Source organism: Chiloscyllium plagiosum, chromosome 29 (assembly GCF_004010195.1).
Source record: "Chiloscyllium plagiosum isolate BGI_BamShark_2017 chromosome 29, ASM401019v2, whole genome shotgun sequence".
Classification (NCBI taxonomy): domain Eukaryota; kingdom Metazoa; phylum Chordata; class Chondrichthyes; order Orectolobiformes; family Hemiscylliidae; genus Chiloscyllium; species Chiloscyllium plagiosum.
Window position 1 is genome coordinate 21658775 of NC_057738.1, and position 22243 is coordinate 21681017.

A 22243-nucleotide genomic window follows, 5' to 3' on the forward strand; every position below is an offset into this window, starting at 1 on the left:
CACTCTGAGAGCAGCTTTGTGGAAGCCAGATGGTGTCAAGTGCTATGTATGTGTAAATTAAAGGTGGCTTGCTGACAGGATAATGGCCTCCATGTAATTATTTCAGTTTGCTCCTTCTCCAATGATTTTCATACCATTTTTATAATACAATAATCAGGACTGTACTGCACAGTGCTTCAAGTGTCTTCTGATCAAAATTCAGTATAAATTTAGCATAATTTCTCTACTTTTCAATTCTGTTCCTCCAGAAATAAACTCAAGGTCCTGGTTTGCTGTTTAATATCCTTCATAACCTGCATGTCTGCTTTTAATGATTTGTGCAAATATATTCCTTGCTCCTCTACCATGTATAGATTCTTATCTTTCAAGTAATATGCAATCTTTATTTCTTTTTACCAAACTGTAGAATCTTACACTTAGCTGTGGCCAAGCAATTTATTAACGTTTGTTCATGCGTTCTTGTAAAAGATGCAGCCTTCCTCAGCAATCATCTGGCAAACACAACATGCCGCTATTGTTATTGGCAACAAATGGTTAATAATTGTCACACTGGCCAATGATAACCTACACATTAGAGTAACAGAAAACTGTTGGAAAATGACCAGAAAACGATTATAACAATCTCCAGGGAATGTTTTTGGAATCAAGGTCGACATATATTTTTCTGTCCTGAAAGCTGTGAGGGGCCTAGAGCTATTCCTTTCAATTAGGGGGGAGAAGTTGAGGAATGATTCGAACCTGGCGTCTGCCTGGGCTGTGGAAGAAATGGAAATGCGTCCTGTTGTTTCCATATGGACCTGCCAAAGGCTCAGGGGGACCTTTTGAATAGAATTTAGCCTCAGATCCCAATGAGTTCAATTTTGCTGGAATATGACATATCTGCTGTATTAATTGGAACTACAATTGCCAGGTTATGCTTCATATGGTTTGTCTCCCAAATTGTTGGACGACTAGCAAAACAAAAGGGCAAACTGATGGAATCAGCCAGGCTAAGACACCACAGACGCATAAATGCTTTGCATGGGTCCAATGAATACAAGAATCATTTCAACATGTCAGCACTGACTAGATTGCACTAAATTTGTGTATAGTGTCATGATATTGGTGAAATATGGACTATTATTTTTTTAATTCTACCTGATTTTAGTGCCTGGTGCTTTTGTGGATTGAAATGGTTTTAAAAAGGAAAAACACTGACTAAAATGGCCACAGAAGGTTATTCAAGCTTTGTGAAATGACTGTAAATGAAAATAGTCTGAAAATACATCAACAATTTGTCAAAACATTTTGAAACTAGCCTTATCTCCTATCTTGACTTATTTGGAAAATAGGGAGAACTAGCCATTTGATACAGAACTGGCTTGAAGGTAGGAGAAGGTGGTGGTGGAGGCCTGTGACCAGCGGTGTGCCATAAAAATCGGTGCTGGCTCCATTGCATTTAATCATTTATACAAATGATTTGGATGTGAACATAGGAAGTATAGTTAGTAAATTTGCAGATGACACCAAAATTGGGAGGTGCAATGGATAGTGAAGAAGGCTGCTTCAGCATCCAACAGGACTTTGACCAGATGGGCCAATGGGCTGAGAAGTGGCAAACGGAGTTTCAAGTTCAAAGATGTGCAGGTTAGGTGAATTGGCCATGCTAAATTGCCCATAGTGTTAGGTGCATTAGTCAGAGGGAATGGGTCTGGGTGGGTTGCTCTTCAGAGAGTCGGTGTGAACACTGTAGGGAATTGAATCTAATCTAAAAATAAATTAGATAAATGTGAGCTGTTGCATTTTGGAAAGGCACGTTATGGCAGGTCTTGGGGAATGTTGTTGAATAAAGTGTTATGAAGTTGTAGGTGTATTGTACCTTTAAGAGAGAGTGAAAGTTGGTAAGGACTTAACAAGTAGGGTGTGCTGAAAAACTTGAAAATGTAACAAATAGCTGTGAAACAAATAGCTGAGCTGAGTTGTTATGGTACACAACAACTTCGAATTTGACCAGTTTAAATTATGCCCCAAGATACCAAAATCCATTTGAATTTGAATTTTACTGTTTTGACGATATCAAACTAATAAGACAATCTGATATTTTGGGGTATAAAAACCGGGCATTTTGAACAGTCAGTCAGAGTGGCAAAAAGCACTGTACCCCCACTGTTTCACTCTCTGAAACCTGTACATATAAAATCTGTGCAGCAGAAGACTAAAGAAAAGATCCAGAAAAATCTACAGTGGAGAATCAACACAGTGGAGTGGTTTTGAAATTTGAATTCGTGTAAAACCTAATTGTGGGGTTTTATTGGATCAGTTTATTATTGTAGAGTGGGAGGGAGATAAATTGATCAGACAAAGGTGGCTTACTGTGTAGATAGTTGTTGTTTAATGTTCATTTTTTTCTTGGTGTTAAAGAATAAATTGTTAATTTTGTTCTTTAAATAGTGCGATATGGGAGATCTTTGTCACTCATATTTTTACAGATTACGAGGCGAGGTGAGCTTTTGTGTGTGTCTGGGTTAAATTAGCAGGAGGGTTTACTTGTGTCATAACAAGAGAGATGGAAATGTGTTGCTGGAAAAGCGCAGCAGGTCAGGCAGCATCTAGGGAACAGGAGAATCGACGTTTCGGGCATTAGCCCTTCTTCAGGAATCAATGCCCGAAACGTCGATTCTCCTGTTCCCTAAATGCTGCCTGACCTGCTGCGCTTTTCCAGCAACACATTTCCATCTCTGATCTCCAGCATCTGCAGACCTCACTTTCTCCTCATAACAAAAGAGACCTTGTATAGCAAATTCATAGTTCCTTGGAAGTGGAGTCCCAGGTAGACAGGATAGTGAAGAAGGCATTTGGTATGCTTGCCTTTAAGGGTCAATGCATTGAGTATAGGTATTGGGAGGTCATGTTGTGGCTGTACAGGACATTGGTTAGGCCACTTTCGGAATAATGCATTCAATTCCAGTCTCCCTGCTATAGGAAAAATGTTATGAAATTTGAAAGGGTTCAGAAAAGATTTACAAGGATGTTGCCAGAGTTGTAAGGTCTGAGCTATAGGGAGAGGCTGAATAGGCAGTGGCTGTTTTCCTTAGAGTGTCAGAGGCTGAGGGGTGACCTTACAGAGGTTTATAAAATCATAAGAGGCATGGATAGGCTGAATAGCCAAGATTTTTTCCCCAAGGTAGGGTAGTTCAAAACTAGACACATAGATTTAGGGTGAGAGGGGAAAGATGTCAAAGTGACCTAAGGGGCAACTCTTTCATGCATGGTGCATGTATGGAATGAGCTGCCAGAGGAAGTGGTGGAGGTTGATACAATTACAACATTTAAAAGGCACCTGGATGAGTACATGAATAGGAAGGGGTTAGAGGGATATGGGCCAAATGCTGAGAAATGGAACAAGATTAATTTAGAATATCTGCTCAGCATGGATGAGTTGGACTTAAGGGTCTGTTTCCATGCTATACTGCTCTATACGGCGGCATGGTGGCACAGTGGTTAGTGGTGGAGGTTGATACAATTACAACATTTAAAAGGCACCTGGATGAGTACATGAATAGGAAGGGGTTAGAGGGATATGGGCCAAATGCTGAGAAATGGAACGAGATTAATTTAGAATATCTGCTCAGCATGGATGAGTTGGACTTAAGGGTCTGTTTCCATGCTATACTGCTCTATAACTCTATGATCTATATAAGTTTCACATATTGAAGATGCAAGACATCACCTGCAATTATTGAACTTGAAAATAATGAGCTCAGACATTGAATTAGGGAAACCAGCTCGTATTTCAGGGAACTGCTTTTGGTAGAGCAGAAGAGGTGGATTTTTCTCTCCTGAACTGCAAAAGCTAGAGAAACTTCACATGCTTGACCCATCAGAAAAGAAAAATGCTTAGTGATGGAACTGATTGTTAAAAAGCCATTGGCACACCAAGAATTCAGAGGACAACTGAAATATTCACTACTACTGAGCATGCATGACGTCAATTAAACAGAAATGGTCTCAGTTTAAATTCTTACACTTGAAGATAACTTAAACTGTAATAAATCAAAGAACTGTGGATGGTTGAAAGCTGAAACAAAAATAGAAATTGCTGGAAAAACTCAGCAGACTTGACAGCAGAGACAATATTTTGAATCCAGTGATCCTCCTTCAGATTTGACACCACTGCTTCTTCACATTGTACATGTACATATGAATTATTGCCATCATACCTCCATTACTTTCCCAAGACTCACAGATAATAAAAATTGCTTTTCCTTTCACACAAGTAAACCTTGTAATTGTTTCTTTATACACACAGTAGGCATTGTGTCACCACATTTTTACGAGAGGAAGATGCAAAGTTGAACTAAAAGTCTCTGTTGTGGCCAACAGAGAGGTCTATAGTGACGGGTTGAGGGTGTAATATCCAGGAATTTGATTATTACCCATGCATTACATTGAATTCAGCTGCTGAGAATTGAAATTATTTCTCAGACTTAATGTTACTTGGTTTTTAATTTCTGAGATTAAAAAATCAAGAAGAACTTCTGAGTGATCCTGAAAATGTCAATTTCTGGGTGGCACGGTGGCTCAGTGGTTAGCACTGCTGCCTCACAGCGCCAGGGACTTGGGTTCGATTCCAGCCTCGGGTGACTGTGTGGAGTTTGCACATTCTCCCTGTGTCTGCGTGGGTTGCCTCCGGGTGCTCCGGTTTCCTCACAATCTAAAGATGTATGGGTTCGGTGAATCAGTCATGCTAAATTGCCTGCAGTGTTCAGGGATGTGTAGGTCCATTAGTCGGGGTGAATATAGGGTAGGGGATTGGTAGACAATTGCCCTTACTCTTCAGAGGGTCAGTGTGGACTTGTTGGGCTGAAGGGCCTGTTTCCACACTGCAGGGATTCTATGGAGACCTGTAAGTAATCTTACATTATAAATGGATATTATAAACCTAAAGCATATACGGAATGTTTTTCCTCTAGCTGTGTTTAAACATGCTTAAGAATTTTTTTCTAGGGAGTGCAACCAGTTGTAACTGAATACTGTAGGCATTAATGTAGACTGATGATTATCAGTTTTTCCTTCATTTATTTGTGATTACGATTAGATTAGATTACTTACAGTGTGGAAACAGGCACTTCGGCCCAACAAGTCCACATCGACCCGCCGAAGCGCACCCACCCAGACCCATTCCCCTATGTTTACCCCTGCACCTAATGTTACGGGCAATTTAGTATGGCCAATTCACCTGATCTGCACATTTTTGGATTGTGGGAGGAAACCGAAGCACCCAGAGGAAACCCACGCAGACAAAGGGAGAATGCGCAAACTCCATACAGTCAGTCACCTGAGGCGGGAATTGAACCCGGGTCTCTGGCGCTATGAGGCAGCAGTGCTAACCACTGTGCCACCGTGCCACCCATATTTATATCTGTGGTTATTTAATGAATTGGAAGAGTCTATAGGATCCATTGTAAAGTGTGGACTTGAGTACTGGTTCTTCTCTTACTTTTCAGATTATTGATGAACAACTGATGTGGGCACTGAGCCAGTTTCATAAATGCTACAATAACAACTGCATTAAGTTTGTGTGCAAATCTATTTGTTTCCTCTCCTCCCATTCGCTGGACTGGGAAGAATGTTAGGACAGTAGCAATTTGATAATGTAAAACTCATCCTGAATTTTAAATTATACGTTGGATTGCCACACGCGCTTTTAATCAGAAACATGTTTACCACAATTTATTGTGCAGCACAAAGCCAACAAAGAATTGGACTCTGCCCATGGAAATAAATTAAGAAAACAAATACAATCCCACAAATCACTTTTGTAACAATCACTTCTTTCAAACTTTTTTGAGGGCAGTTTTTATAAATTCTCCAGAAATGGGAATGCTGCCTACGAACCTGCCCTGATAAAAGTATAGTCATATTCCTAGCAATGCAAAATAACACAGTACAATTGGAAGGTCTTGTATATTTAACATCTTATGGGATTGTCTTAAGGCATTGTGTGGAACTCTTAATTGCCTTTTCTGGGACTTTCACTGGGCCCCATTACTCACCAGAAATAGATTTCTGTGAATTAAAGAAGAATCACAAGTTATTTTCTGTGATTTTCCTTATTTCTGGGAGCACTGGATCACTTTTCCTTTCATTTGTTTTTGAGACTGTTCAATCTGACATATTTGGTAGGTCCAATATTGAGTGATACTGCTGTAATAATGATCAGAAATCAGCCGTGTCAATTTGGGTTAGTTTCATGGAGGATTATTTTCCATGACCACTGATGACAGCAACTTCACCTCCCCTTTCCCCCAAGCCCCAGCTATAACTCAATAATCCAATGTACCATTCTCTCCCTCTTGTTGAGTTTTCTCAATCTTGTTGAGTTTTAGACTGTGGACTAAAATATTGGAAAAATATACTATTTTAAACCAAGAAAACTGGCTAAAGATGTTGCAGTTCTATAAACAACTTTCTGAAACTCATTGTGAGTCATAGCTACAATGTTGTCTTATTTGCAGAAAGGGGTAGAATGTTTAGCAGAAGATGTGTGTGCATGTATGTGTAGTGCTGTTTTGTCTGTAGATAGTTCTTTGATTGGTTTTTCAATTGACCAGTTCTGTGAGTTCAAGAGAGCTCAGCATGTTTGTGACATCTTGATTAGTTCATGGTTGAGAGGTTCCAATGTTGTACATGGATGATAGACCAGAAGCATCCAACCTGTGAAAGAGAGCTGATTTAAATCTCTCTTCCCAGCTCTGTGGAAAGATGACAGAAAACCTGTTCTCACTCAGCATTTCCCTGGTGCTCTGCAAATTGCTCTTTGGAAAGAAAAAGGGATAAAACCACCTTCAGAGATAATGAAAGAGGCAGATTTGCACACTGGTGAATGAAAGACATCATCAATGTGCAAACTACCTCATCTCATGAGCAAAAGATCAGAAGGAGCTGATAAAAAAGCTTCAGTGTCTGTGATCTGAGCAGGTGCCAGAACTGTGCTCCTCTGATATTCTCCCTCGCTGGCCCATTATACTTGTGCCTTGTCTTATCTCTTCGTGCATGTTTGTATATATCTGGGAATTTTAAAGAAGTGTAGAGAAAAACCAAAGGGAATTATATTAACAATTCATGTTTCTTTCTTGCCATGGGTAAAAACAGTGTGATCATGATAAAAAGTTATCTTCTTATTCATGAAAATGCCTGGTGTGCATATTCTTTTGAAGTGAATTAGACAGTTCGGTAAAATGGGCAATTCAATGGTTAAATCAAATTTTCACATTTGTGATGATTTCATGAATAGTAGGGTTTGATTTCCAATGCAACACTTCAGTGAGCTATGCCATTTCCCCAATGTCCCGACCACTATTGGTAGACAATAGCCCTTGATGCATCCCTTGACTTCCATTGAAACTAATCCCAAAGACTGTCTATTGTCTACCAACCACCCCCCGCAGACTGGTTTGGACCCTTTAAAAATTATATTATTGTTCTCTCTACTTTGTCCAAACAATGAAATCTAAAGTGGAGCACTATAACGAATTGCACAGAGAAAGGGCATACATGTAAAATCAATGAAATGTATATTGTACTTTTCATAACCTCAAAAGGTTCCATAGTCCTTTAAAACCAATTAAATATTTTGACATGTAGTTACTATTGTAGCTGAAACAGCTAAGGATGATGTTAAAGCAATCTTGGAGATTTAGTAGACTCAATGTGTGATGAAGGCAATGCCTGCTGAGCAGAGATCAACGAATACAACTGAATATTTCCTGCCTGGCTGGTGACTGCAAATTAGTCATACAGTATGGAAACAGCCTGCCTGCGTAAACAGTGCAAAGCTATGGTCAGACCAAAGTTATTCATTTTAACATGTTTTGATCAATAAAACATTAACATGTGAGGGGCAAGACAGAGAAGAACCCATCTCCTAGTTATGAGAAAAGTCTGCAGAAACTTGGGATTTTCAATCTGGGTGAAGGATCAATTGAGATTGTTAATTCCCCAAACGGCCTGAAACAAGAGCATTCATGTGTTCAATCCAGTGCTCTGGGATGGGATGTCAAAGGAACGGTAAGGACAGGGAGGTAGTTGAGAACCTGCTTGACATCAATTAAAGATCTGTTAAGGTCCAAGCTGACTTATTAATGGGCAAGGGAGGGAGAGAAGGCAATTTTCGATTATGACATTGCTGAACCTGAATTTTGCTGCAAAGTTGTTGGGCTCGACAGAAGACAAAGGTCTTTCTTTTGTATCATGTGGTTTGAATACATTGGCAGCCTAAAGGTCATGAGTCAGGGATTCTTTATTCCACTGTCACCAAGGAATGATGACATGAAAGAAAATAAAAAGTAAACAATGAAGACAATTATTACATGGATATAAACCTTTGTTGAGGAAATTATTCACATGCCCTATCCTTGTCCCTTTGAGGCCTCCTTCCCCCCACCAAAGATAACCTTTCCTCCAGAGAGGGTCTATTTGACTGCCACTGCTGCCTCGCTTGGTGCCCTCCCTCACTATTGCCATCTTCTGCTGGAGGTTCCATTGCATTTTTGTGATGAAATTTTTGGGACTTGTGAAATCTTCTTCAGATTGGGCTCATTTTGGCCTCAGTGTTGAGAGTATGTTGCTGGAAAAGGGCAACAAGTTAGGCAGCATCCGAGGAGCAGGAAAATCGACATTTTGGGCCCTTCAGGAATGATGAAGGGCTCTGGCCCAATACGTCAATTTTCCTGCTCCTTGGATGCTGCCTGACCTGCTGTGCTTTACCAGCAACACGCGCTCACTTCTGATCTCCAGCATCTGCAGATCTCACTGTCTCCTCATTTTGGTCTTGTCTGAGTGCAATGAGGCTGCTGATTGCCTGAGGTTCAGCCTCCTCCCTGCTCCCCATTGCGTGCTTCTGCCTTTTCCTGGATTGAACAGTCTGTAGACAACTCCTGCCTTCTGGCACTGCCTAATACCACTAATTAGGCATTTTCATTTGAAGTTTGCACTAGTTACAGGTTCTGATAGAGCAATTCACACTTGTCTAACAGTTACAGATTCCGATCAGTTTCTTTATTAATCCCGAGTTTCGATGGGGCAATTGATACTGGCTGGTATTTACAGGCTCCAAGATTTAATTAACATTATGCATATCCCTTACAAGCTCCAGCAGTCATGCAATCGCCTGCAGCAGCTCACTTGGCTGTTGTTAACCATTTCAGGGCTGGAAGTGTCACCCTCCCTAGCCCTACATTAAACACCGCAGTGAAATCTCCCCAACACTCAGCTAGAATGTTATGATCCAATGTTGAGACCCAGAAATTGATCCACCTGCAGCTTCCTGAAATTGAATTGGGGAAGTAGGGGAGACGGGTACAATTACAACATCTAAAAGACATCTGGATGGATATATGAATAGGAAGGATTTAGAGGAATATGGACCAAGTGCTGACAAATGGGACTAAATTAGGTTAATATCTGGTCGGCATGGATGAGTTGGACCGAAGGGTCTGTATCTATGCAGTACATCTCTATGACTCTACGTCTGAGAGCTGATATAGAGGAACTGTGATTATCTGAAGGTCATGGGTGGGCAGTATTTCGTTCGGCTAATCGAATTCCAGATAATCGGACGCCAGACAACATAGTTTAACCAAGCAGTGGGATCTTGAGATCTCACCGGATAATCTGATATTTGGATAATTGAATGCCAGATAATCAAGGTTCCTCTGTATATGCAAAATAGGAAATAAAGAGTGCGATCTGGAAACTCATTTTGCATTATTTAGTGGGAGTAGAAAACGGAACAGAAAATCAAAGTACTGAAAGGAAAATGTAATATTCACGTCTCTTTGAAAGTGGAGTAACAGGTAGACAGGGGTGAGGAAGGCTTTCAGCATGCTTGCTTTCATCGGTCAGAGTGTTGAGTATAGGAGTTGGGACCTCTTCTTGCAGCTGTACAAAATGTTGGTGAGGCCACAATTGGAATACTGCATGCAGTTCTGGATGTACCACTATTGAAAGGATATTATTAAACTAAAAAGAGTGCAGGAAAGATTTACTAGAATCCTACCTGGACTAGGAGATCTGAGTTATAAGGAGGGGTTGGATAGGCTGGGACCTTTTTCCCTGGAGCGTAGGAGACTGCGGGGTGATCTACAAGGATGTTGCCAGAGTTGGAGGATTTGAGCTATACGGAGAGGCTGAACAGGCTGGGGCTGTTTTCCCTGCAGCGTCGGAGGGTGAGGGGTGACTTTATAGAGGTTTACAAAATTATGAGGGGCATGGATAGGATAAATAGACAAAGTCTTTTTCCTGTGGTCGGGGAGTCCAGAGCTAGAGGGCATAGGTTTAGGGTAAGAGGGGAAAGATATAAAAGAGACCTAAGGGGCGACTTTTTCATGCAGAGGGTGGTACGAGTATGGAATGAGCTGCCAGAGGAAGTGGTGGAGGCTGGTACAGTTACAACATTTAAGAGGCATTTGGATGGGTCTATGAATAGGAAGGGTTTGGAGGGATATGGGCCGGGTGCTGGCAGGTGGGACTAGATTGGGATGGGATATCTGGTCGGCATGGACGGGTTGGACTGAAAGGTCTGTTTCCATGCTGTACATCTCTATGACTATGACTTTACAAGAGGTCTTTGAAATCATGACAAGCAAAGAGAAGGTAGATAGCCGACAGCTTTTCCCCATTGTAGGGAGACTAAAACTAGATGGCATAGTTTACAGTGAAAGGGTCCAGAGGGGCAATTTTTTCACACAGAGGGTGGTGAGTGTCTGGAATGGGCTGCCAGAGGTAGTGATAGAAGCGAAAACAATTTCATTATTTAAGAAAAGTTTAAATAGGTACATGGATAGGATAGGTATAGAGGGATACAGACCAAATTGAATGGGACTAGTTTAAATTGTGAAAACTCAGTGGCATGGGCAAGTTGTGCGGAAGGGTCTGTTTCCATGCTGTAGACCTCTGTGACTCAATGTCCATAAATCTTTCATCACACAAGGGAAGCTGAATGAATTATTAGCTAAAGAAGTGGAGTAGAAAATCCTAGAATTCTGGGTGTTGTTGGAATTCGCTTTAAACTATACAAGGCAAATTGGGTGGAATTTGATGAACAAACACTATGACTTCACTTCCACCATTGATATTTGAAGGTAAGGGGGGGGGGGGGGCGAATGTGACTTTGGGGTGGGGGATGGAATTTGTGGAGTACAGATGCCACTGTCTCCTTGTCTCCTAACAATTGAAGCCTGGGGCAAGAATACTTGCAGGCAGCCTTCCCAGACATGAGGGTCCTCTTAAAGGCTACTTAAGGTCTCATCCCACCAATGCTGCCATTTAACCAGCAGCAGGTAGGCCATCTCACACGCAGGGAGACCACTGCGTAAACTCTCCCAGGCTTCCCGTATGTCTGCTTGAGGGTCCAGATTGAAGAACCCAGCAGCGGAAGGAGGTCATGTCGCCCTCATTCCCACTTTCCTTGTCATAGCCCTTGACCCCGCTCCTCCCCAGCTCCCAACTTCCCCAGAAAGCCTGACCTTCCCTATTTACCTTGACTCTGGAAGATTCAAGATAGAGGTCACTGATCATCTGGGTGAGTGGTGATGCAATGCTGGCATTGGCCACCGCTGCTGGTGGCGCTGCTAGTGACGCAAAGCTCTCAGTCTATGACGAGCCAGCATCTCTCATGGTTGGGCTGATTTAAGGACCATGGAGAAGTCAGGGGCCCTAGAGACAATCCTCCTGCTGCCAATGAGGAACATTATTGCATCGGCACTCCTCAGGATCAGTTCCATAGAGGATGCCGCTGATATTACTACAGATGTCAGGGTGCCATTAGGGTCAGGGCAGGACAAAACATCAGGTGCCCAATAACTGGAGCCTACAGTACTCAGATTGTGGACCAGAGTCTGGGGCAGAGGTAGCACGGGTGCCCATGATTTTTGTTTGCCTGTTAAGATTAAATCCCACTCAATATGTATTTCAGGAACAAAATCAGAAATTGCTGGAAAAGCTCAGCAGGTCTGGCAGCATTGGTGAAGAGAAATCAGAGTTAATGTTTCAGGTCTGGTAACCCTTCCTCAGAATTGATGGTAGCTTGGAAAATGTTGGTTTATATGCAGAACGTGGGTGGGGAATGAGGTAGGGAGTAAACATTAGTTGGAGATAGAGCCCAAACAGAGTGGAGAACAGTTGAGTAGACAAAGGAGTGGAGAATGATGTGGTTGTGAGGGTGAATAGCTGTGAATGGAGACTGTTTATGGCTAACAATAGGTGTGTGTAATGGCAGACTATGATAATAAGGCCTAGTGCTTGTGTGTGTGTGTGTGTGTGAGGGGGCTAGGACATGGGAGAGTTCAGGCCCTAATATTATTGAACTCAATATAGGCTGCAGGATCCCCAAATGGAAAATGAGGTGTTGTTCTTCCAGCTTGCGCTGAGCCTCACTGGAGCACTGCAGCAAGTCTGAGACAGAAATGTAGGCCAGGGAACAGAGTGGCGTGTTAACATGGCAGGTGACTGGAAGCTCAGAGTCTTTTTTGCGGCAGAACATAGATGTTCTGTGAAGTGGTCACCCTGTCACGCTACATTTCCCCAAAGTAGAGGAGACCACATTGTGAGCAATGAAGGCAGTAGACTAGATTGTGAGAAGTGCAGGTAAAATGCTGTTTCACCTGGAGGGTTGTCTGGGCCCTTGGATACTGAGGAGGAAGGAGGTAAGTGGGCAAGTGATACACTTTTGGCAGTGGCAGGGGAAGGTGCCATGGGGGGATGTTGGGAGTGAAGGAAAACGGACCAGGGGATGTCCCAGAGGGAACGATCACTGCGGAAGGTGGACAGGGAGGGGAGCGGAATATGTGTCTGGTGTGGCATTTCATTGGAGGTGGCAGAAATGGCGGCTGATGATCTTCTGGATGTGGATGCTGGTGGAATGATAGGTAAGGACAAGGGGGATCCTATTGCATTTGTGGGAGAGAAGAGAGGAGGTGAGGGCGGATTGATGGGAGATGGGTTGGACCGAGTTGAGTGCCCTGCCAAAAATGGTGCTGGGGAATCCTCAATTGAGGAAGAAGGTGGACATTTCAGAGGCTCCCTTGTCATAGTTGGCCTCATCAGAACATATGTGACAGAGACAGAGGAACGGGGAGAATGGAATGGAGTCTTTACGGAAACAGCGGTGTGAGGAGGTACAGTCCAGGTACTGTGGAGGTCAGTGGAGTTTATAGTGGATATTAGTGACCAGTCAATCCCCAGAAATGAAAACAGAGATGTCGAGGAAGGGAAGGAAGAGAAAGAGATGGACTAAGTGAAAATGAGGGCGGAGTAGAAATTGGAAGCGAAATTGATTAACTTCACCAATTCCGAAGCAGAGAGGGAAGCAACACCAATAATATCATTGATATATGCCGTTGTGGGTGGCATCCGGAATAAGACTAGAACAAGGAATGTTCCACATACTCCACAAAGAGACAGGCATAACTGGGGCCCATGCAGATACCCATGGCCTCCCCTCTGACCTGAAGAAAATGAGAGGAGTTAAAAGGGAAGTTGTTGAGAGTGAGGACAAACTTGACCAAGCAGAGGAGTGTGGTGGGTAGGGGTGGTTCAGACCTTTGCTCCAGGAAGAGGTGGAGAGCCCTGAGACTATCCTCGTGGGGGATGGCCGTGTAAAGGAATTGCACGTCCATGGGAAAGAGGAGGCGGCTGGAGCCTGCAACCTGCAACATGAAGTGTCAGAGCAATCATGGATGTACATCGCCAGGGACTGGATCAGGGAAGGGCTTTTGCCCGAAACATTGATTCTCTTGTCCCTTGGATGCTGCTTGATCTTCTGTGCTTTTCCAGCACCACTCTAATCTTGACTCTAATCTCCAGTATCTGCAGTACCCATCTCCACCTCAGGGGAGAAAAGGCCGAGTTGAGGTAGGAAGAGACAAATTCTGTGGGCAGGAGCAGGCAGAACCAATGTGTCTGCTCGGGCAGCCCTGTTTGTGGATTCTCAGAAGGAGGTAGATGCAAGCTGTGGGGGATTATCAGCTTAGAGGCAGTGGGGGGAGATCGGCAGATGAAATGAGGTCAGTGACCGTAGTTGATACAATGGCCTGATGTGACATGGTGGGTCATGCACTCAGCCTCCGCAATGTAGAGGTCAGTACACCAGACTACAACAGCACCACCCTTATCGGCATGCTTAAAAACAAAGTCAGGGTTGGATATGAGGGCACGGAGTGTAGTCAGTTTGGATGGAGATAGGTTGGATTGGGTGAGGGGGGGCAGAGAAATTAAGGCGACAAATATCACATCAACAGTTCTCAATGAACAGATCGAGAACAGGTATAAGGCCGAGGGAGGGGACCAGGTAGAGGGAGAGTGACCCTGTAGCCCTCCAGACTCATTATCTAGTTCAATAATTTTAGGGCCTGAATCTTCTCATGTCCTGGCCCCCAACTCCACACACCAGGCCTTGTTATCACATAGTCTACCATGACACACTACCTATTGTTAGCCACTAACAGTCTCCATTAACAACTATTTACCCTCCTAGCCAGATTGTTATCAACTCCTTTGTCTGTCCAACTGTTCTTCTCTCTGTTTGGGCTCTATTCCCACCTATCATTTACTCCTTACCCCTCCCCCCAAATTCTGCATATAAACCAACACTTTCCTAGCTACCATTAGTTCTGAGGAAGGGTTACCAGACTAGAAGCGTTAACTCTGATTTCCCTTCACAGATGCTGCCAGATCTGCTGAACTTTTCCAGCAACTTCTGTTTTTGTTTCTGATTTATAGCACCCTCAGTTCTTTCAGTTTTTACTATGTGTTTCAGAAATTTAATTCAACTTTTTAAAAATATTCATACTTTCCACGCAGTACTCCAAATGTTCCTGAAGAAACGTCGATTCTCCTGCTCCTCGGATGCTGCCTGGCCTGCTGTGTTTTTCCAGTCCTGCTCCTCGGATGCTGCCTGGCCTGCTGTGTTTTTCCAGCACGACATTTTTCAACTCTGGTATTCCAGCAACTGCAGTCCTCACTTTCTCCTAGTACTCCAAATGTGGCCTCATCAACATCTTGTACAACTGCAACATGACGTCCCAACTCCCATGGCAAAAGTGAGGACTGGCAGAGTTTAGATCAGAGTGGTGCTGGAAAAGCACAGCAGGTCAGGCAGCATCCGAGGAGCCTCATGAAGGGCTTTTGCCCGAAATGTCAATTTTCCTGCTCCTCAGATGCTGCCTGACCTGCTGTGCTTTTCCAGCACCACTCTGTACCAACTCCTACAGTCAACCCTCTGCCTTTTCACTCAGCATAATTAATTCTTGATCATTCTTCCCTGCCACCCTACTGGAAGATTTAACAAATACTGATTTGAAAAATAAAAACTGCATATTTTCCTTTTGAGTGATAAATCAATTAGGATCCAAAATTGACATCTCATCTTGAGAAGATTATTTCCCTTCAGGGCTGAGATAAGACACAGTCAACGCCAATATCGTGCATTTTGCTCAAGCTCTTCTCAATATTAGAGGCCTATTCAGATGTGCAAACACTAGAGAAACTCTGCCTTTTCGGCAGCACTTTCTATTTAATTTAATAAATAGAAACGTCAGCCTGAGGGTTTTGTAAGAGCAGAATGTTCTGTTAATAAAATTTGGGAGAGATTATTTGTTTGGTAAATAAGATAATAAACAGTGAATTACTTAAATGGAATTCCTTTAAAACATGATCCAATCTATTAATTCATTTTCTTCTGTTAATAGTGACTTTGGTAAAGAAATACTTATCAAAGTTCAAATCAGAAAGGTCTTTACTTCAAAAGAATCTTGGTCATAATCTTTGAGATATCCAGTCAACAAGTAATTGTCTGGCTCCCGCTGCTAAAGTTATGAGGAGCTGGAAAAATCTTTGCAGCCTTCAATCCCATACTGATGAGATATCCTTTGTTCTATTCAAGCCCTCTGTTCAGAATTCTTCAAACCAGACATTATTTAATTAAGACATTTAGTCACAAGTCTACTGCTGGTATTCAAAGTCATCTTTATGCAAAGTGGCTTAAATTATTCAATAACTTTAATTAAGCAATGGAAATGTAATGTGCATTTAAGATATTCCAATGACCAGATAACTGGAATGAAACAAGTTTATATCAAGAGGAGCAGATTTGTTAAGTGCATCCAAGAATGTTTCTTGAAGTAGTATGTGGATAGTGGAGGGACCATACTGGACCTTATCTTGGCTAATGAGTCTGACCAGGTGATTGACCATTCGATGGGAGAGCATTTTGGAAACAGTGATCACGACTCCTTAAGTTTTAAGATAGCTATAAATAAGGATAAAAAAGGGCCTTGCGGGAAGGTACTAAATTGGGAGTGGCCAAATTACATCACTATTAGGCAGGACCCAGGGAGTGTTAATTGGGAGGAGCCATTATCAGGCAAATCCACATTTGACACGTGAGAGTTGTTTGAAGATCTGCCGATGAGGGTTCAGGACCAGCATGTTCCTGTAAGGGGGAAGGATAAGGATGGCAAGATAGGGGACCATTGGAAACTGAGGGAGGTTGTGAATTTAGTCAAAAGAGAAAAAGAAGCATATGTAAGATTTAGAACATAGAACATAGAACATTACAGCGCAGTACAGGCCCTTCAGCCCTCGATGTTGCGTTGACCTGTCATACCAATCTGAAGCCTATCTCACCTACATTATTCCATGTACGTCCATATGCTTGTCCAATGACGACTTAAATGTACTTAAAGTTGGTGGATCTTCTACTGTTGTAGGCAAAGCATTCCATACCCTTACTACTTTCTGAGTAAAGAAACGACCTCTGACATTTGTTCCTTCTTATAATGCGGTGACCAGAACTGTACACAATACTCCAAGTGCAGCCGCACCAGAGTTTTGTGCAGCTGTAGCATAACCTCATGGTTCCAGAACTCGATTCCTCTGTTAATAAAAGCTGAAACACTGTATGCCTTCTTAACAATCCTGTCAACTTTCAAGGATTTGTGTACCTGGACACCGAAATCTCTTTGCTCATCTACACTACCAAGAATCTAACCTTCAGCCCAGTACTTTGCATTCCAGTTACTCCGACCAAAGTGAATCACCTCACACTTGTCCGCATTAAACTCCATTTGCCACCTCTCAGCCCAGCAATTTAGGAAGGCAAAATCCGACAGGATCTGTGAGGGATACAAAGAAAGCAGGAAAGAACTCAAGCAGGGAATTCAAAGAGCAAGAAATAGCCATGAAATAACCCTGGCAAGTAGCATTAAAGAGAATCCCAAGGCATTCTATACATACTTTAAAATATCCAGGATAACTAGGGAGAAGGTAGGACCACTCAAACATAGAAGAGGGAACTTGTGCTTGGAGGCACAGGATGGGGGCATGATTCTAAATGAGTACATTGCGTTGGTATTCACACAGGAAAAGGATATGGAGGATAGTGAGATTTGTGTGGAGCATGCGAATATTCTAGGGCATTTTGAGATCAAAAAAGAAGTGGTGTTGGGTCTTTTGATGAGCATCAAGGTGGATAACTCCCTAGGACCTGAGAAGCAAGAGAGGAGGTTGCTGGGGGCCTTGACCAAAATCTGTATCTCCTCACTAGCCACTGGGGAGATCCCGGAGGACTGGCGAGTAGCTAATGTTGTTCCTCTGTTCAAGAAGAGAAATTGGGATAATCCAGGAAATTATAGATTAATGAGTCTTAGATCATTGGTTGGGAAGCTATTGGAGAGAATTGTTAGGTATAAGATTTACACACATTTAGAAAAGCATGGCCTAATTGGGGACAGTCAGCATGGCTTCATGCAGGGCAGGTCATGTCTCACTAACTTGATTGAATTTTTTGAGGAGGCGATGAAGGTGATTGATGAGGCTGGAGCAATGGATGTTATCCATGGATTTTATCCATGCTTTCGACATGGTAGGCCCATCCAAAAGATTAAGAGGTACAGGATCCACAGTGACTTGGCCGCATTGATTCAGAATTGGCTTACCCATAAAAGGCAGAGGGTAGTGGTGGAAGGGTGTTTATTAGACTGGAGGTCCGTGACTAGTGGTTCCGCAGAGATCCATACTAGGACCTTTGCTGTCTGTGATATATGTAAATGATTTGGATGAACATGTAGATGTGTGGGTTAGTAAGTTTGCAGATGATACAAAGATCAGTGAGTTGTGGATAATGTAAAAGATTGCCAAAAGATACAGTGCGAAATAGATCAGTTGCAGATATGGACCGAGAAATGGCAGATGGGGTTTAATCGGGATAAGTATGAGTATGAAATGTTAAGGAAAAGTATACAGTTAATGTCAGAACTCTGAACAGCATTGATGTACAGAGGGATCTTGGGGTTTAAGACCATAGCTCCCTGAAAGTGGCCACACATGTACATAGAGTGACAAAGAAGGCGGAAGGCTTGCTTGCATTTATTGGATGGGGAATTGAGTTTACAAGAGTCAGGATGCCATGTCACACCTTTATAAGGTTTGGTTAGGCCACATTTAGAGTATTGCATTCAATTCTGGTCACCTCATTACAGGAAGGATATGGAGGCTTTGGAGAAAGTGCTGCAGAGGTTTACCAGGATATTGCCTGGATTAGAGGTCATGAGCTCTAAGGAGAAGCTAGCAATACTTGGGTTGTTTTCTTTGGAGCAGAGGAGGCTGAGGGGAGACTCGATAGAAATCTATAAGATAATGAGATGCTCAGATAGGATTGATGATCAGAATCTTTTCCTTACAGTTGAAATGTCTAAAACTAGGCGGCATTCATTTAAGGTGAGGGGGAGAAAGTTCAAAGGAGATGTGAGGGGCAGTTTTTTTACACAGAGTGTGGTAGGAGTGTGGAATGCTCTGCCAGGGGTAGTGGTGGAGGCAGAGACAATAGGGCCATTTAAGGGACTTTTAGATACACGTATGAATATGCAAAGAATGTAGGTATATCGTTCAAGGGCAGGCAGAAGGGATTAGTTTAATTTGGCACGTGTTTGGCATAACATTATGGGCTGAAAATCCTGTTCCTTTGCTGTACTGTTCTCTGTTCTAGAAAGTGGCAATATATTGGATGGAGCTATAAGCAGATAGCTGGGTTAAAACATACACAGTGTTGATCTGAAATATTTTATAATGCACTAGTTTCTACCAAGAATTATTTTTAAAGCACATGGTATGAACAAGATCTAGTATTGTTTTTTGAATTATTATAGTCTTCGATTTTTGCTGAACGATGTATTAATGTGCTTGCTGGCAATGGATTTTATAGTTTTCTTTTTGTGTTTCTGTCAGAGTGAACCTGGCACCAACAGTAGTGTCCAAGGTCTGAAGAGTGAAAGAGAAACCCCAGGCAAAGAGGTACACTGGGTGAAATATTTCTTCCATCACCCATCTTGCTCTGCTCACCTCATCACTTGTGCACCATAGAGCTGCTCTGGTACTATCTTACATTCCCCGGCAGAGGTGTGCTCTATGTTGCGGGGCTTTCCTGAGTTTCCTGCTGCCAATTCCACATTTTAAGCCTGGCAGTGCAGCGGTTCAAATACTGTAAGTCCAGTTTGGCAAGAATTCCCCTGACTGGCAGGTTGGCACCCCAATTTGGTGACATGAAGCTGGAGGTCCTAGTGGATGTGGTGGTAGACAGGAGGATCTCTTTCTCCAGGATCACCAAAGGAGACCTTGTCAGCCTGGTCTATAGTGCTCATCATGTCGGTGTCCAGGGTCTGGAGGAATGATTCACCAATTTAGGATGTAGGGACTTGCTGTGCTCTAAAATGTTATCTGCCACCATTTCTCTCAGCAATGTCACAGCCACTCTAATCTGCTCCTGCACGTACCCCCCACTTAGTCTCATGGTCTACCACTTCCATTATTGCTTGCAACATTTTCCCTCACCAGCTTCCCCTTCCTACCCTCTGCACTTCCTATTTACTGGCTTTTGTGACCAAGTATCCAACAGCCTAAGCAACTTGGCAGAAGATAGGCAATAGGTTGTTGAAAGCTATCAGCCCAGACTGAATAAAGGTGTTTGACCTTCACAAAGGGAAAGTTGTTATGACCCAAAATTCATTTAAGAACACCAGGGAGAGATATTATGGTTGTATACTCCACAGTGTCAGCCAGACGCCTTGGCACCATGGAGTAATCATACCTTGAAAAAAGGAATGAGCGCACCTTGGAACACTGGCCTAACCTCATTGGGTCCTGTGACCCCTGCCCTGTGACTCTATTGGCTGAAGCCAGAGCAAGTTCCAGAAGGGCTCAGGAAGGAGGAGGGGAATAAGAAAACTCCCTGCGAGACTCACCTTTGTACCCAGTAGACCCTGTGTTCACCCATTGACTGAGCTCAGTGAATTGAATCCTATCAAGTTCACCAGCGTAGGTAACGTGTTTTTCAGGTGGTCAGGCTAGTCTGGGGAAAAGTTAACTTAATTTGTTGTGTAAGTATTGTTTCTTTAATTCAAAAGCGTTTTAATAAAACTTAGTTTGAACCGCACTCCTTTGTTTCTCTCATACAGTAAGAGCACTTGGCTAAACACACCTTATGAGTATTAAACTAGTCGAAGTCTCTGGAATATTTCACAAGCAATACTTTGGAGAGCTGATCACCTTTCCCCAATCTGCACTAACAGCTATTATAACTAATTTTATTTCCGTCAATCCTTCCTTTTGTTTTATTTCACTGACCAATAATGCAGTAAATAATGCCAAGATGGGTGGTGGGGTGTCCAACATCTGTCTCTTCAGCACGTATGAGAAAAACCCGCAGGAGAGGATAGAGATGACTCATGTAATGGCGGTCATGCCATTGATCTCCATTTCCCAACAACCAAGTCAGATTTATTATCAAGTAAGGTGCTACACTCCCATTACCAGCTCTGTGATTGGATTTGTACCATGCCCAAACATCCAACCTTATTTCACAACTCATTCCCTGTCTTGACTTCTGCAGACATCAGCACCATCTGCAGTCTCTGTCCTCAAAAGGCCAGCTGCTCCAGCCAGCACCTCCTCCTCCTCTCAGAAAGAAGGCAAAGAAGAGGAACCCTGGCAAGGCTCTCTCCTGTACCCTCCATCAGGTCAGGTATTGATGCTGCAGAGGGTACTGAGCTAGGTTTCAGTCAGGAGCACAATCCGGTGAGCACATCACTGGCCCAACTCTGTAGCTGACCAAGGAATAAATACTCCAGAGAACCTCCAGAGACCCGATACCCGCTCAGCCTAGAGAACCTCAGGGTCTTGGCCATTAATAAATTTGTCAAAATGCACAAGCTGACAGGGGAGCAGCAGGCAGTTTTGTTGGAAATACTTGACAAATGGGATCAAAGATTGGAGGAATCTAATGATGCCGTCTGTACCCTGCTAACTCTAGCAGTCATGAGTCTCGCTGGGGTTACGGGCAGGTGAGCAGCTGCCATGGAGAATCAGGTCCAATACACTCTGTGTCTGCCAGTTATGTGTATGGCTTATTTGTACATATCTCACCACCATAATACTGATGCTCAGTAGAAAAGTGGAACCAGTTACTGGAGGAAAATGACAAGCAGGAAATAAGTTCACTCTGCAATAAGTTTGATCAAAACTTTAAACAGTACAGTGCTAGACTGAGGATTCACCAATCTGAGTTTGTCTGGATATGACCTAGAGATGGAGCTCATACCTATTTCAGTCTTGGCTGGATATCATGTGCATGATTACTCCATGAAACACACCCATTACAAACAGGTTCTTTCATGCTTTTACTTGCTCGAGAGAATATATGGTCCCTCTGGATCTGAGTATCATGAAGGAGAAGTAGAAATGTGAGACCTGAAGGTTTGAAACAATTTAATCTTCCCGTGACTATGATTGTTAAAGAATATACATTCTTTTGGGCCAATTCTTTGAGAGATTACAGGAGAACTGAGGATCTGGATAGATAAGGGTTTTTGTTTCAGTGCAATATGTGCCAAGTCGCAGCCATATTATGTTCTTCCACTGAAGTTAGGAGAAATTATAAACTGTCATTTTGCAACTTAATTTAAAAAAAAGAGCAATTTGAAGTTGTCCCAGTAGGTGGGATGGGAAAAAAAAGGGGATGAGGAAGTAGAAAGCAGAAGAACGAGGAGTGTTGAAACGATAAAGTAAAACAGATTAGGACAAGTATGAGTTTAGACTATCTGACAGATAAACTGAAGTTTGAGTTGTCTGTGTGAAAATACACAGCATTCAGATTAAAGCTGGTGAATGAGGTGCATATTGCTGTGAAGTGATGAGGCAAAATAGAGAGATA